We start from the raw sequence: 16,623 nt of genomic DNA, 5'->3' as shown, positions 1-16,623 counted from the left end.
TTGCTGCTGTGCCTCAGCTGCGCGCGGGGGCTGGAGGAGCCCCAGGTGCGGGCAGTGGGGCTGATGGTGCCGGCTCCTCCCTGGAAAAGGGGTGGTGCCGTGCTCCGGGGGGCCAGTGTGAGCCGAGGGCGGAGCGGAGCGGAGCTGTGGCCGAGCGTCAGCGGGCTGCGACTGTAGCGAGGGAGAAGGTGAGCGGGGGCTGGGGGGTGGGCCGCTGGGTCCCGGGTAAAGCCCCGAGGCGGGCTGCGGCGGGGCAGCGCCGGGTCGGAGCGGAGCTGTGGGGAGAGCGAGGCTGTGGTGAGGGCTCGGTGGGGGTTCCGCGTGCATCGGCGGGAGGGACGGTGCCCCGCAGGGTCAGAGAGCGGGAGGGCGGGCTCGCGGCATTCCGGGAGCTGTGGTGGTGTGGCTGTGGGCTGGCCGTGCGGCCGTGTTGTGTCGCAGAGCATGCCGGGAGCTGTGGTGGTGCGGCTGTGGGCTGGCCGGGCGCCGTGTTGTGTCGCAGAGCATGCCGGGAGCTGCAGTCCTTGTGGCGCGCGGCTGCGGTGCGGCCGTGTTGTGCCGCAGAGCATGCCGGGAGGTGTAGTCCTTGCGGCGCGCGGCTGCCGGGCGGCCGTGTTGTGGCGCAGAGCATGCCGGGAGGTGTAGTCCTTGCGGCGCGCGGCTGCCGGGCGGCCGTGTTGTGGCGCAGAGCATGCCGGGAGGTGTAGTCCAGGCGCAGTGGCTGCCGGCGCTGTCACGTGGTTCGCCGGGGCGTGGCGGGAGGCGCGGTCTTCCGGCGCTCGGGTGCCGGGCGGCCGTGCCGCGTACGGTACGCGCGGTGTATTTGGGGTTGGATTCGTGTTGATTTCTGGGGGCTTGCGGGTGCGGCCGCTCCCCGAGAAGCGGTGAGTTCCCCGGGAGCTGACAGAAGGGAAGAGGGAAAGGAGGAGGACGGTGACCTTTTCCCCGTGCCCAGGGCGCAGATGATGGCCGCCTCCCCGGCTCGCCGGAGCTCCCGCTCAGCCTCCCCTTGCCCCCCCCTTGCCCCGTGCGCCTGCCCCCAGCCCCGGCACCTCCCCTGCAGCGTGCCGCGTAGCCCTTGGCCGCCCCCAGGCCCTGTCGTGAAGGCAGCGAGCCGGCCCTCAAGCGCACTGGATTCCCCCTCGGCGCAGGGGCCCTTAGCAGTAGCGCGGGGAAGGGGCGCTGTGTCCAGAAGCCCCTGCGCAAGGAGAGGCTTTGGCCAGGGTCGATCGACGGTAATGACGGTCGCTGTTTCTTCTTTCCCTCTCCCAGAGACCGTGCTGAGGACGTGGTTGTCTGTCCTTCCCCCGGGGATGCCGTTGACTGCGGCCGTCTCAGGCTCGCGTGGCTTCTCTCTGCCCGGCCTCGCCGTCCTTGCAGCGCAGGGCCGAAAAGGGATAGACAAAGCCCTTCCCGGCTGTGGAGAGGAGCTGCCTCGGCTGAAGCTGGAGACGCCAACGAAAGGTAAAGCAGAAGAAACTGAAGGCGCTCTGGCTGCCAGCTGCTTTCCTGCTGCAGGCAAGAGAGAGCCTGTCCCTGCAGGTGAGGGAGGAAGGATCCCCCTTCATAGCTCGCAGCGGGCCAGGCCACCAACGTGCACCGCAGGGTCTGTACGCGTAACCCGCAGTTCGGTACGGGCGTGTAGTGCACGAGCGAGCTAGGCTACGTGCCGAGGAAGCCTCATCTCGTAAGAGCTGTAAGACACCCCCGTGTTCTCTTCAGGTGGAGGTCGGCCTAGAGTCTGGAGCTGCAGAAGAGGCAGGGAGGAGAGGAGGGGAAAGAAGCATGTGAACGGCTAAATTGTGCCAGCAGCGCTGAGAGCGAGAGTCGCGGTGAGTCCTGGGCCAGTGGGGCCCCGTTGCCTCTCTTGTACGTCCTGGGCCCTCCCTGTCTCTCCCCCGGCCCCCTCTCTTTCCTTACCTGCTGCAAAATTATTTTTTTTTTGCGCCCCCCCCCGCACCTTCTTTCTCCGTCTCGCTCTGAGTGGCTCCCTGCCTCCCCGTCTTTTCAGTCCTCCCTCTCTCTGTCCTGTAGCCTGTGGCTACTTGTTCTTTCTCCGCCTCTCTCTGCCTGGCTCTGGCTCCGTTTTTATTTTTTTACTCCTCCTGCTCTGTCCTGTAGCCTGTCGGTATTTTTGTCTTTCTCTGGCTCTCTCGGTCTGACTCCCTGTGTTACCGAAAAACGCGGTAAAATCGGAAACAACTCCTCAAGACCAATTTAGTATTAAAGAGCAGGCATTCTTTATTCACGGCGCCGGATGCACGGGGGATCGCTCCTCCTGGCGTGCGTACCTCACGCACCTTTCCCGTTCAATTTGTAGATCAAAATTTTACGTATTCATACGTATTCATTATTGTCCTGTCTGCTGATCGGTACAAACTTGCTCGTTCCGTATGTAAATCGCTGCGCAGGCTCGGTGGTGGTCCGTGAGTCGGTGGTCGCGATCTCCCCCTGCCAGAATTGCCTTTTACCTTCTTGGCTGTTAATCTTGGCAGTCTTGGCTAGTTCTCTCAGTCCGCTCCACGAAACCGCGTTTTGTCGTCCTTTTCTGACAGAAGCACGTTGTCTGTTGTTCTGCTGACGTTAACGATCGCCTAGGGACTAAAATGCAGATCGACAGGTGCGCTGATTGGTACGCTCCATGTTCCCGTAATGGAACACCGTCTCTGGTTGGCTGATTTCATCGCTTTGGTTACACCTGTTCCTGTTGTTCAGTTTCTTCTTTTTTGGCTTTGTGTGATTCTCTCTGTGATTCTGTTTTTCTCTGCCTCGCTTTTCCCAGCTCCCCGTCCCTCACTTGGAATGCCCGTTGTCCTTCACCAGCTCACTCTCCCTTGGTTGCCATCCCCGTTTCTGAATTCCTCCTGCTTTGCCACGTAGCCCGTGACTTTTTTCTTAATCTCTCTCTGTCTGCCTCAACGCTCCCCCCGCGCTTTTTCATTCGTCTGCTCTGCTCTGCACCCTGCTACTGTTCTTGCCTTTCTGAGTTCTTCTCCGTCGAGCTCCCTTTCCCAATTTGTGAATTCCTGTTCTTCCTGCAGCCACCGCTGTTCCCTGTGACCTCCGTCTCTCTCTGTCCAGCTCCCTGTCCCTAGGTTTTAATCCCTGCCTCTGCCCGCTGTAGCCCGTCTAGGTTTTTCTCTCGGCCTCTCTCTCTGTCCGGCTCCCTCTCTCTGTGTTCTAATTCCACGTTCTCTGTCACGTAGACCCGTGCTATTTGTTTGTCCTCATCTCTCTCTGTCCAGCTCCTTGCTGCGACGTTTTATTTCTTCCCTCTCTGTCTGTCTTTGTAGCCCGTTGCCGTTGTTGTTTGTTTTTTTTTTTTTCCCCACTTGTTTCTTCATGTGTCTCTGTCTGCCTCCCAGTGCCTGATCTTTAATTCCTCCTTCCCTGTAGGCCGCTGTTCCTTTTTTCCATTCTACATTGTGTTCTCTTTGGTCTGCTGTTCTTATTCATCGATTCCCTCCTCGCTGCCCTGTGGCTTGTCCCCATTTATTGTTGCCTCTCTCTCCCTCTCTCTGGCTTCTTGCCCCTGTTTTTAAAATTCCTCCCTCTCTTCTCTCTTCCCTGTTGGCCGTGTGATCTTCAGCCTTTCTCCACCTCTTTCTGCCCAGCTCTCTGCGTCTATTCATTAATTCTTCCCTCTCTGCCCTGTAGCCTGTAGCTTCTGTCCTTTCTCCATCTTGCTGTCTCTGGCTTCCCCGTGACCCTCTTTTAGAATTGTTTCTCTCTTCTCTCTGTACGCATTGCGATTCCTTTTGCTCTCCATCTCCCTTTGTTTTGGTGTTTTTTTTGTTGTTTTTCTGGCTCCCTGTCCCTAATTGTTAATTCTCTGCCTTCTCATGCTCTGTACCACGTAGCCCCATGGTTTGTTTTGTGGTGTTCCCTCCCCGGCCCCTTCCCTCCGTCGCTGGCCGTCTCGGCTCCCTGTCCCCGTGGCTTCATTCTTCCCTTTCTGCCCTGTTCTTGTCGCTTATCTTGTCTGTCTCCATCTCGCTCGGTCCAGCTTCCTGCCCCTGTTCTTCTTTCCTCCCTCGCTGTCGTGCTGCCTGCCCCAGGTTCTTTGTGCGTCTCCAGCCTGCTCCTCATCCTTCTTTGTTGGTCTGTGTCCTGCTCTTCCCCTCTCTCTGCTGCTTTTATCTCCACCTCCGTCAGGCTCCCTGTCCTCCTCTGGCCATCCTGTTCCCTGCCTCGTGCCTTCTCACTACACGCACACACGCCCCCCCCGCCCCCGTCCAGCCGGATGCTGCTCTTCTCTCCTCCTACTGTCCTGTGCCCTGCTCCTCACCTTTGGTGGCCTCCCCCTCTGCCCAGCAGCCCGTCGCTCCAGGAGCCAGGCGACGGACGGTCCGTTCCCTGCCAAACCGGGACAAGCGCGTGCCGTGGCTTAGCCTCAGCTGGCAACTCTGCACCAGGGAGCTGCTTGCTCGCTCCACCCTCAGTGGGCTGGGGGAGAGAGCTGGAAGGGTAAAAGTGAGAAAAATCATGGGTTGAGATCAAGACGGTTTAATAGGTAAAGCAAAAGCTGTGCGTGGAAGCAAAGCAAGGAATTAATTCGCTCCTCCTTTTCGGCGGGCAGGTGTTGAGCTGTTTCTGGGAAAGCAGGGCTCTGTCATGTGTAACGGTTAGTTAGGAAGAGAAATGCCGTAGCCCCCAAGGACTCCCCCTTCTTCCCACAGTTGGAACCCGCAGTTCGGTACGGGCGTGTAGTGCACGAGCGAGCTAGGCTACGTGCCGAGGAAGCCTCATCTCGTAAGAGCTGTAAGACACCCCCGTGTTCTCTTCAGGTGGAGGTCGGCCTAGAGTCTGGAGCTGCAGAAGAGGCAGGGAGGAGAGGAGGGGAAAGAAGCATGTGAACGGCTAAATTGTGCCAGCAGCGCTGAGAGCGAGAGTCGCGGTGAGTCCTGGGCCAGTGGGGCCCCGTTGCCTCTCTTGTACGTCCTGGGCCCTCCCTGTCTCTCCCCCGGCCCCCTCTCTTTCCTTACCTGCTGCAAAATTATTTTTTTTTTGCGCCCCCCCCCGCACCTTCTTTCTCCGTCTCGCTCTGAGTGGCTCCCTGCCTCCCCGTCTTTTCAGTCCTCCCTCTCTCTGTCCTGTAGCCTGTGGCTACTTGTTCTTTCTCCGCCTCTCTCTGCCTGGCTCTGGCTCCGTTTTTATTTTTTTACTCCTCCTGCTCTGTCCTGTAGCCTGTCGGTATTTTTGTCTTTCTCTGGCTCTCTCGGTCTGACTCCCTGTGTTACCGAAAAACGCGGTAAAATCGGAAACAACTCCTCAAGACCAATTTAGTATTAAAGAGCAGGCATTCTTTATTCACGGCGCCGGATGCAGGGGGGATCGCTCCTCCTGGCGTGCGTACCTCACGCACCTTTCCCGTTCAATTTGTAGATCAAAATTTTACGTATTCATACGTATTCATTATTGTCCTGTCTGCTGATCGGTACAAACTTGCTCGTTCCGTATGTAAATCGCTGCGCAGGCTCGGTGGTGGTCCGTGAGTCGGTGGTCGCGATCTCCCCCTGCCAGAATTGCCTTTTACCTTCTTGGCTGTTAATCTTGGCAGTCTTGGCTAGTTCTCTCAGTCCGCTCCACGAAACCGCGTTTTGTCGTCCTTTTCTGACAGAAGCACGTTGTCTGTTGTTCTGCTGACGTTAACGATCGCCTAGGGACTAAAATGCAGATCGACAGGTGCGCTGATTGGTACGCTCCATGTTCCCGTAATGGAACACCGTCTCTGGTTGGCTGATTTCATCGCTTTGGTTACACCTGTTCCTGTTGTTCAGTTTCTTCTTTTTTGGCTTTGTGTGATTCTCTCTGTGATTCTGTTTTTCTCTGCCTCGCTTTTCCCAGCTCCCCGTCCCTCACTTGGAATGCCCGTTGTCCTTCACCAGCTCACTCTCCCTTGGTTGCCATCCCCGTTTCTGAATTCCTCCTGCTTTGCCACGTAGCCCGTGACTTTTTTCTTAATCTCTCTCTGTCTGCCTCAACGCTCCCCCCGCGCTTTTTCATTCGTCTGCTCTGCTCTGCACCCTGCTACTGTTCTTGCCTTTCTGAGTTCTTCTCCGTCGAGCTCCCTTTCCCAATTTGTGAATTCCTGTTCTTCCTGCAGCCACCGCTGTTCCCTGTGACCTCCGTCTCTCTCTGTCCAGCTCCCTGTCCCTAGGTTTTAATCCCTGCCTCTGCCCGCTGTAGCCCGTCTAGGTTTTTCTCTCGGCCTCTCTCTCTGTCCGGCTCCCTCTCTCTGTGTTCTAATTCCACGTTCTCTGTCACGTAGACCCGTGCTATTTGTTTGTCCTCATCTCTCTCTGTCCAGCTCCTTGCTGCGATGTTTTATTTCTTCCCTCTCTGTCTGTCTTTGTAGCCCGTTGCCGTTGTTGGTTTTGTTTTTTTTTTTCCCACTTGTTTCTTCATGTGTCTCTGTCTGCCTCCCAGTGCCTGATCTTTAATTCCTCCTTCCCTGTAGGCCGCTGTTCCTTTTTTCCATTCTACATTGTGTTCTCTTTGGTCTGCTGTTCTTATTCATCGATTCCCTCCTCGCTGCCCTGTGGCTTGTCCCCATTTATTGTTGCCTCTCTCTCCCTCTCTCTGGCTTCTTGCCCCTGTTTTTAAAATTCCTCCCTCTCTTCTCTCTTCCCTGTTGGCCGTGTGATCTTCAGCCTTTCTCCACCTCTTTCTGCCCAGCTCTCTGCGTCTATTCATTAATTCTTCCCTCTCTGCCCTGTAGCCTGTAGCTTCTGTCCTTTCTCCATCTTGCTGTCTCTGGCTTCCCCGTGACCCTCTTTTAGAATTGTTTCTCTCTTCTCTCTGTACGCATTGCGATTCCTTTTGCTCTCCATCTCCCTTTGTTTTGGTGTTTTTTTTGTTGTTTTTCTGGCTCCCTGTCCCTAATTGTTAATTCTCTGCCTTCTCATGCTCTGTACCACGTAGCCCCATGGTTTGTTTTGTGGTGTTCCCTCCCCGGCCCCTTCCCTCCGTCGCTGGCCGTCTCGGCTCCCTGTCCCCGTGGCTTCATTCTTCCCTTTCTGCCCTGTTCTTGTCGCTTATCTTGTCTGTCTCCATCTCGCTCGGTCCAGCTTCCTGCCCCTGTTCTTCTTTCCTCCCTCGCTGTCGTGCTGCCTGCCCCAGGTTCTTTGTGCGTCTCCAGCCTGCTCCTCATCCTTCTTTGTTGGTCTGTGTCCTGCTCTTCCCCTCTCTCTGCTGCTTTTATCTCCACCTCCGTCAGGCTCCCTGTCCTCCTCTGGCCATCCTGTTCCCTGCCTCGTGCCTTCTCACTACACGCACACACGCCCCCCCCGCCCCCGTCCAGCCGGATGCTGCTCTTCTCTCCTCCTACTGTCCTGTGCCCTGCTCCTCACCTTTGGTGGCCTCCCCCTCTGCCCAGCAGCCCGTCGCTCCAGGAGCCAGGCGACGGACGGTCCGTTCCCTGCCAAACCGGGACAAGCGCGTGCCGTGGCTTAGCCTCAGCTGGCAACTCTGCACCAGGGAGCTGCTTGCTCGCTCCACCCTCAGTGGGCTGGGGGAGAGAGCTGGAAGGGTAAAAGTGAGAAAAATCATGGGTTGAGATCAAGACGGTTTAATAGGTAAAGCAAAAGCTGTGCGTGGAAGCAAAGCAAGGAATTAATTCGCTCCTCCTTTTCGGCGGGCAGGTGTTGAGCTGTTTCTGGGAAAGCAGGGCTCTGTCATGTGTAACGGTTAGTTAGGAAGAGAAATGCCGTAGCCCCCAAGGACTCCCCCTTCTTCCCACAGTTGGAACCCGCAGTTCGGTACGGGCGTGTAGTGCACGAGCGAGCTAGGCTACGTGCCGAGGAAGCCTCATCTCGTAAGAGCTGTAAGACACCCCCGTGTTCTCTTCAGGTGGAGGTCGGCCTAGAGTCTGGAGCTGCAGAAGAGGCAGGGAGGAGAGGAGGGGAAAGAAGCATGTGAACGGCTAAATTGTGCCAGCAGCGCTGAGAGCGAGAGTCGCGGTGAGTCCTGGGCCAGTGGGGCCCCGTTGCCTCTCTTGTACGTCCTGGGCCCTCCCTGTCTCTCCCCCGGCCCCCTCTCTTTCCTTACCTGCTGCAAAATTATTTTTTTTTTGCGCCCCCCCCCGCACCTTCTTTCTCCGTCTCGCTCTGAGTGGCTCCCTGCCTCCCCGTCTTTTCAGTCCTCCCTCTCTCTGTCCTGTAGCCTGTGGCTACTTGTTCTTTCTCCGCCTCTCTCTGCCTGGCTCTGGCTCCGTTTTTATTTTTTTACTCCTCCTGCTCTGTCCTGTAGCCTGTCGGTATTTTTGTCTTTCTCTGGCTCTCTCGGTCTGACTCCCTGTGTTACCGAAAAACGCGGTAAAATCGGAAACAACTCCTCAAGACCAATTTAGTATTAAAGAGCAGGCATTCTTTATTCACGGCGCCGGATGCAGGGGGGATCGCTCCTCCTGGCGTGCGTACCTCACGCACCTTTCCCGTTCAATTTGTAGATCAAAATTTTACGTATTCATACGTATTCATTATTGTCCTGTCTGCTGATCGGTACAAACTTGCTCGTTCCGTATGTAAATCGCTGCGCAGGCTCGGTGGTGGTCCGTGAGTCGGTGGTCGCGATCTCCCCCTGCCAGAATTGCCTTTTACCTTCTTGGCTGTTAATCTTGGCAGTCTTGGCTAGTTCTCTCAGTCCGCTCCACGAAACCGCGTTTTGTCGTCCTTTTCTGACAGAAGCACGTTGTCTGTTGTTCTGCTGACGTTAACGATCGCCTAGGGACTAAAATGCAGATCGACAGGTGCGCTGATTGGTACGCTCCATGTTCCCGTAATGGAACACCGTCTCTGGTTGGCTGATTTCATCGCTTTGGTTACACCTGTTCCTGTTGTTCAGTTTCTTCTTTTTTGGCTTTGTGTGATTCTCTCTGTGATTCTGTTTTTCTCTGCCTCGCTTTTCCCAGCTCCCCGTCCCTCACTTGGAATGCCCGTTGTCCTTCACCAGCTCACTCTCCCTTGGTTGCCATCCCCGTTTCTGAATTCCTCCTGCTTTGCCACGTAGCCCGTGACTTTTTTCTTAATCTCTCTCTGTCTGCCTCAACGCTCCCCCCGCGCTTTTTCATTCGTCTGCTCTGCTCTGCACCCTGCTACTGTTCTTGCCTTTCTGAGTTCTTCTCCGTCGAGCTCCCTTTCCCAACTTGTGAATTCCTGTTCTTCCTGCAGCCACCGCTGTTCCCTGTGACCTCCGTCTCTCTCTGTCCAGCTCCCTGTCCCTAGGTTTTAATCCCTGCCTCTGCCCGCTGTAGCCCGTCTAGGTTTTTCTCTCGGCCTCTCTCTCTGTCCGGCTCCCTCTCTCTGTGTTCTAATTCCACGTTCTCTGTCACGTAGACCCGTGCTATTTGTTTGTCCTCATCTCTCTCTGTCCAGCTCCTTGCTGCGATGTTTTATTTCTTCCCTCTCTGTCTGTCTTTGTAGCCCGTTGCCGTTGTTGGTTTTGTTTTTTTTTTTCCCACTTGTTTCTTCATGTGTCTCTGTCTGCCTCCCAGTGCCTGATCTTTAATTCCTCCTTCCCTGTAGGCCGCTGTTCCTTTTTTCCATTCTACATTGTGTTCTCTTTGGTCTGCTGTTCTTATTCATCGATTCCCTCCTCGCTGCCCTGTGGCTTGTCCCCATTTATTGTTGCCTCTCTCTCCCTCTCTCTGGCTTCTTGCCCCTGTTTTTAAAATTCCTCCCTCTCTTCTCTCTTCCCTGTTGGCCGTGTGATCTTCAGCCTTTCTCCACCTCTTTCTGCCCAGCTCTCTGCGTCTATTCATTAATTCTTCCCTCTCTGCCCTGTAGCCTGTAGCTTCTGTCCTTTCTCCATCTTGCTGTCTCTGGCTTCCCCGTGACCCTCTTTTAGAATTGTTTCTCTCTTCTCTCTGTACGCATTGCGATTCCTTTTGCTCTCCATCTCCCTTTGTTTTGGTGTTTTTTTTGTTGTTTTTCTGGCTCCCTGTCCCTAATTGTTAATTCTCTGCCTTCTCATGCTCTGTACCACGTAGCCCCATGGTTTGTTTTGTGGTGTTCCCTCCCCGGCCCCTTCCCTCCGTCGCTGGCCGTCTCGGCTCCCTGTCCCCGTGGCTTCATTCTTCCCTTTCTGCCCTGTTCTTGTCGCTTATCTTGTCTGTCTCCATCTCGCTCGGTCCAGCTTCCTGCCCCTGTTCTTCTTTCCTCCCTCGCTGTCGTGCTGCCTGCCCCAGGTTCTTTGTGCGTCTCCAGCCTGCTCCTCATCCTTCTTTGTTGGTCTGTGTCCTGCTCTTCCCCTCTCTCTGCTGCTTTTATCTCCACCTCCGTCAGGCTCCCTGTCCTCCTCTGGCCATCCTGTTCCCTGCCTCGTGCCTTCTCACTACACGCACACACGCCCCCCCCGCCCCCGTCCAGCCGGATGCTGCTCTTCTCTCCTCCTACTGTCCTGTGCCCTGCTCCTCACCTTTGGTGGCCTCCCCCTCTGCCCAGCAGCCCGTCGCTCCAGGAGCCAGGCGACGGACGGTCCGTTCCCTGCCAAACCGGGACAAGCGCGTGCCGTGGCTTAGCCTCAGCTGGCAACTCTGCACCAGGGAGCTGCTTGCTCGCTCCACCCTCAGTGGGCTGGGGGAGAGAGCTGGAAGGGTAAAAGTGAGAAAAATCATGGGTTGAGATCAAGACGGTTTAATAGGTAAAGCAAAAGCTGTGCGTGGAAGCAAAGCAAGGAATTAATTCGCTCCTCCTTTTCGGCGGGCAGGTGTTGAGCTGTTTCTGGGAAAGCAGGGCTCTGTCATGTGTAACGGTTAGTTAGGAAGAGAAATGCCGTAGCCCCCAAGGACTCCCCCTTCTTCCCACAGTTGGAACCCGCAGTTCGGTACGGGCGTGTAGTGCACGAGCGAGCTAGGCTACGTGCCGAGGAAGCCTCATCTCGTAAGAGCTGTAAGACACCCCCGTGTTCTCTTCAGGTGGAGGTCGGCCTAGAGTCTGGAGCTGCAGAAGAGGCAGGGAGGAGAGGAGGGGAAAGAAGCATGTGAACGGCTAAATTGTGCCAGCAGCACTGAGAGCGAGAGTCGCGGTGAGTCCTGGGCCAGTGGGGCCCCGTTGCCTCTCTTGTACGTCCTGGGCCCTCCCTGTCTCTCCCCCGGCCCCCTCTCTTTCCTTACCTGCTGCAAAATTATTTTTTTTTTGCGCCCCCCCCCGCACCTTCTTTCTCCGTCTCGCTCTGAGTGGCTCCCTGCCTCCCCGTCTTTTCAGTCCTCCCTCTCTCTGTCCTGTAGCCTGTGGCTACTTGTTCTTTCTCCGCCTCTCTCTGCCTGGCTCTGGCTCCGTTTTTATTTTTTTCCTCCTCCTGCTCTGTCCTGTAGCCTGTCGGTATTTTTGTCTTTCTCTGGCTCTCTCGGTCTGACTCCCTGTGTTACCGAAAAACGCGGTAAAATCGGAAACAACTCCTCAAGACCAATTTAGTATTAAAGAGCAGGCATTCTTTATTCACGGCGCCGGATGCAGGGGGGATCGCTCCTCCTGGCGTGCGTACCTCACGCACCTTTCCCGTTCAATTTGTAGATCAAAATTTTACGTATTCATACGTATTCATTATTGTCCTGTCTGCTGATCGGTACAAACTTGCTCGTTCCGTATGTAAATCGCTGCGCAGGCTCGGTGGTGGTCCGTGAGTCGGTGGTCGCGATCTCCCCCTGCCAGAATTGCCTTTTACCTTCTTGGCTGTTGATCTTGGCAGTCTTGGCTAGTTCTCTCAGTCCGCTCCACGAAACCGCGTTTTGTCGTCCTTTTCTGACAGAAGCACGTTGTCTGTTGTTCTGCTGACGTTAACGATCGCCTAGGGACTAAAATGCAGATCAACAGGTGCGCTGATTCGTACGCTCCATGTTCCCGTAATGGAACACCGTCTCTGGTTGGTTGATTTCATCGCTTTGGTTACACCTGTTCCTGTTGTTCAGTTTCTTCTTTTTTGGCTTTGTGTGATTCTCTCTGTGATTCTGTTTTTCTCTGCCTCGCTTTTCCCAGCTCCCCGTCCCTCACTTGGAATGCCCGTTGTCCTTCACCAGCTCACTCTCCCTTGGTTGCCATCCCCGTTTCTGAATTCCTCCTGCTTTGCCACGTAGCCCGTGACTTTTTTCTTAATCTCTGTCTGCCTCAACGCTCCCCCCGCGCTTTTTCATTCGTCTGCTCTGCTCTGCACCCTGCTACTGTTCTTGCCTTTCTGAGTTCTTCTCTGTCGAGCTCCCTTTCCCTATTTGTGGATTCCTGTTCTTCCTGCAGCCACCGCTGTTCCCTGTGACCTCCGTCTCTCTCTGTCCAGCTCCCTGTCCCTAGGTTTTAATCCCTGCCTCTGCCCGCTGTAGCCCGTCTAGGTTTTTCTCTCGGCCTCTCTCTCTGTCCGGCTCCCTCTCTCTGTGTTCTAAGTCCACGTTCTCTGTCACGTAGACCCGTGCTATTTGTTTGTCCTCATCTCTCTCTGTCCAGCTCCTTGCTGCGATGTTTTATTTCTTCCCTCTCTGTCTGTCTTTGTAGCCCGTTGCCGTTGTTGTTTTTTTTTTTTTTTTCCCACTTGTTTCTTCATGTGTCTCTGTCTGCCTCCCAGTGCCTGATCTTTAATTCCTCCTTCCCTGTAGGCCGCTGTTCCTTTTTTCCATTCTACATTGTGTTCTCTTTGGTCTGCTGTTCTTATTCATCGATTCCCTCCTCGCTGCCCTGTGGCTTGTCCCCATTTATTGTTGCCTCTCTCTCCCTCTCTCTGGCTTCTTGCCCCTGTTTTTAAAATTCCTCCCTCTCTTCTCTCTTCCCTGTTGGCCGTGTGATCTTCAGCCTTTCTCCACCTCTTTCTGCCCAGCTCTCTGCGTCTATTCATTAATTCTTCCCTCTCTGCCCTGTAGCCTGTAGCTTCTGTCCTTTCTCCATCTTGCTGTCTCTGGCTTCCCCGTGACCCTCTTTTAGAATTGTTTCTCTCTTCTCTCTGTACGCATTGCGATTCCTTTTGCTCTCCATCTCCCTTTGTTTTGGTGTTTTTTTTGTTGTTTTTCTGGCTCCCTGTCCCTAATTGTTAATTCTCTGCCTTCTCATGCTCTGTACCACGTAGCCCCATGGTTTGTTTTGTGGTGTTCCCTCCCCGGCCCCTTCCCTCCGTCGTTGGCCGTCTCGGCTCCCTGTCCCCGTGGCTTCATTCTTCCCTTTCTGCCCTGTTCTTGTCGCTTATCTTGTCTGTCTCCATCTCGCTCGGTCCAGCTTCCTGCCCCTGTTCTTCTTTCCTCCCTCGCTGTCGTGCTGCCTGCCCCAGGTTCTTTGTGCGTCTCCAGCCTGCTCCTCATCCTTCTTTGTTGGTCTGTGTCCTGCTCTTCCCCTCTCTCTGCTGCTTTTATCTCCACCTCCGTCAGGCTCCCTGTCCTCCTCTGGCCATCCTGTTCCCTGCCTCGTGCCTTCTCACTACACGCACACACGCCCCCCCCGCCCCCGTCCAGCCGGATGCTGCTCTTCTCTCCTCCTACTGTCCTGTGCCCTGCTCCTCACCTTTGGTGGCCTCCCCCTCTGCCCAGCAGCCCGTCGCTCCAGGAGCCAGGCGACGGACGGTCCGTTCCCTGCCAAACCGGGACAAGCGCGTGCCGTGGCTTAGCCTCAGCTGGCAACTCTGCACCAGGGAGCTGCTTGCTCGCTCCACCCTCAGTGGGCTGGGGGAGAGAGCTGGAAGGGTAAAAGTGAGAAAAATCATGGGTTGAGATCAAGACGGTTTAATAGGTAAAGCAAAAGCTGTGCGTGGAAGCAAAGCAAGGAATTAATTCGCTCCTCCTTTTCGGCGGGCAGGTGTTGAGCTGTTTCTGGGAAAGCAGGGCTCTGTCATGTGTAACGGTTAGTTAGGAAGAGAAATGCCGTAGCCCCCAAGGACTCCCCCTTCTTCCCCCAGCTGCGTGTGCTGAGCATGATGTCAAATGGTATGGAATATCCCTTTGGTCAGTTAGCTGGGAAAGCTTTCCCAGCTGTGTCCTCTCCCAGCCTACTTGCTGGTGGGGCACTGAGAGAACCAGAAGAGGCCCTGACTGTGGAAGCAGTGCTCAGCAAGAACCAAAACATCTCTACATTATTAACGGTGTTTTGAGCATAAATCCAAAACTTATCCCTTCCTAGCTACTCTGGAGAAAATGAGCACTATCGCAGCCAACACCAGCTCCGTGCGGCTGCGGCAACGGCGGCCGAGGTGGCCTTGGGGCAGTGGGAGCGTTGGGGACCCTGAGCCACGAATGGCTCCTGGGACTTGTTACGCGTGTGCGCCTGCACAAACACCTGCCCTCTCCTTTGCCCTCAGGGCTGCGTTTGCGCTGCCTTTGCGTGGGGCAAGGGGCTGTGATGGAGCCCAGGGGAGGAGGTGGTGCACTGTGGGGGTGAGGGGAGGGGGCCCCCCGTTGCTGCTGTGCCTCAGCTGCGCGCGGGGGCTGGAGGAGCCCCAGGTGCGGGCAGTGGGGCTGATGGTGCCGGCTCCTCCCTGGAAAAGGGGTGGTGCCCTGCTCCGGGGGGCCAGTGTGAGCCGAGGGCGGAGCGGAGCTGTGGCCGAGCGTCAGCGGGCTGCGACTGTAGCGAGGGAGAAGGTGAGCGGGGGCTGGGGGGTGGGCCGCTGGGTCCCGGGTAAAGCCCCGAGGAGGGCTGCGGCGGGGCAGCGCCGGGTCGGAGCGGAGCTGTGGGGAGAGCGAGGCTGTGGTGAGGGCTCGGTGGGGGTTCCGGGTGCATCGGCGGGAGGGACGGTGCCCCGCAGGGTCAGAGAGCGGGAGGGCGGGCTCGCGGCATTCCGGGAGCTGTGGTGGTGTGGCTGTGGGCTGGCCGTGCGGCCGTGTTGTGTCGCAGAGCATGCCGGGAGCTGTGGTGGTGCGGCTGTGGGCTGGCCGGGCGGCCGTGTTGTGTCGCAGAGCATGCCGGGAGCTGCAGTCCTTGCGGCGCGCGGCTGCCGGGCGGCCGTGTTGTGGCGCAGAGCATGCCGGGAGGTGTAGTCCTTGCGGCGCGCGGCTGCCGGGCGGCCGTGTTGTGGCGCAGAGCATGCCGGGAGGTGTAGTCCAGGCGCAGTGGCTGCCGGCGCTGTCACGTGGTTCGCCGGGGCGTGGCGGGAGGCGCGGTCTTCCGGCGCTCGGGTGCCGGGCGGCCGTGCCGCGTACGGTACGCGCGGTGTATTTGGGGTTGGATTCGTGTTGATTTCTGGGGGCTTGCGGGTGCGGCCGCTCCCCGAGAAGCGGTGAGTTCCCCGGGAGCTGACAGAAGGGAAGAGGGAAAGGAGGAGGACGGTGACCTTTTCCCCGTGCCCAGGGCGCAGATGATGGCCGCCTCCCCGGCTCGCCGGAGCTCCCGCTCAGCCTCCCCTTGCCCCCCCCTTGCCCCGTGCGCCTGCCCCCAGCCCCGGCACCTCCCCTGCAGCGTGCCGCGTAGCCCTTGGCCGCCCCCAGGCCCTGTCGTGAAGGCAGCGAGCCGGCCCTCCTCGGCGCAGGGGCCCTTAGCAGTAGCGCGGGGAAGGGGCGCTGTGTCCAGAAGCCCCTGCGCAAGGAGAGGCTTTGGCCAGGGTCGATCGACGGTAATGACGGTCGCTGTTTCTTCTTTCCCTCTCCCAGAGACCGTGCTGAGGACGTGGTTGTCTGTCCTTCCCCCAGGGATGCCGTTGACTGCGGCCGTCTCAGGCTCGCGTGGCTTCTCTCTGCCCGGCCTCGCCGTCCTTGCAGCGCAGGGCCGAAAAGGGATAGACAAAGCCCTTCCCGGCTGTGGAGAGGAGCTGCCTCGGCTGAAGCTGGAGACGCCAACGAAAGGTAAAGCAGAAGAAACTGAAGGCGCTCTGGCTGCCAGCTGCTTTCCTGCTGCAGGCAAGAGAGAGCCTGTCCCTGCAGGTGAGGGAGGAAGGATCCCCCTTCATAGCCCGCAGCGGGCCAGGCCACCAACGTGCACCGCAGGGTCTGTACGCGTAACCCGCAGTTCGGTACGGGCGTGTAGTGCACGAGCGAGCTAGGCTACGTGCCGAGGAAGCCTCATCTCGTAAGAGCTGTAAGACACCCCCGTGTTCTCTTCAGGTGGAGGTCGGCCTAGAGTCTGGAGCTGCAGAAGAGGCAGGGAGGAGAGGAGGGGAAAGAAGCATGTGAACGGCTAAATTGTGCCAGCAGCGCTGAGAGCGAGAGTCGCGGTGAGTCCTGGGCCAGTGGGGCCCCGTTGCCTCTCTTGTACGTCCTGGGCCCTCCCTGTCTCTCCCCCGGTCCCCTCTCTTTCCTTACCTGCTGCAAAATTATTTTTTTTTTGCGCCCCCCCCCCCGCACCTTCTTTCTCCGTCTCGCTCTGAGTGGCTCCCTGCCTCCCCGTCTTTTCAGTCCTCCCTCTCTCTGTCCTGTAGCCTGTGGCTACTTGTTCTTTCTCCGCCTCTCTCTGCCTGGCTCTGGCTCCGTTTTTATTTTTTTACTCCTCCTGCTCTGTCCTGTAGCCTGTCGGTATTTTTGTCTTTCTCTGGCACTCTCGGTCTGACTCCCTGTGTTACCGAAAAACGCGGTAAAATAGGAAACAACTCCTCAAGACCAATTTAGTATTAAAGAGCAGGCATTCTTTATTCACGGCGCCGGATGCACGGGGGATCGCTCCTCCTGGCGTGCGTACCTCACGCACCTTTCCCGTTCAATTTGTAGATCAAAATTTTACGTATTCATAC

At 56.9% G+C, this 16,623-nt stretch overlaps 1 long non-coding RNA gene across 1 annotated transcript; it reads left to right on the top strand.

The window, feature by feature from the left end:
• Positions 1-10,919: 10,919 nt before the first annotated feature.
• LOC142051208 (uncharacterized) lies at positions 10,920-15,664 on the top strand. Its single transcript, XR_012658355.1, has 3 exons — positions 10,920-11,025; positions 13,505-13,700; positions 15,551-15,664. It is a non-coding gene; the product is annotated as an uncharacterized LOC142051208 (long non-coding RNA).
• The last annotated feature ends 959 nt before the right edge of the window (positions 15,665-16,623 follow it).

The sequence above is a fragment of the Phalacrocorax aristotelis genome, unplaced genomic scaffold (assembly GCF_949628215.1).
Source record: "Phalacrocorax aristotelis unplaced genomic scaffold, bGulAri2.1 scaffold_194, whole genome shotgun sequence".
In the NCBI taxonomy this organism is placed as follows: Eukaryota; Metazoa; Chordata; class Aves; order Suliformes; family Phalacrocoracidae; genus Phalacrocorax; species Phalacrocorax aristotelis.
This window is presented reverse-complemented; position numbering and strand designations above follow the sequence as displayed.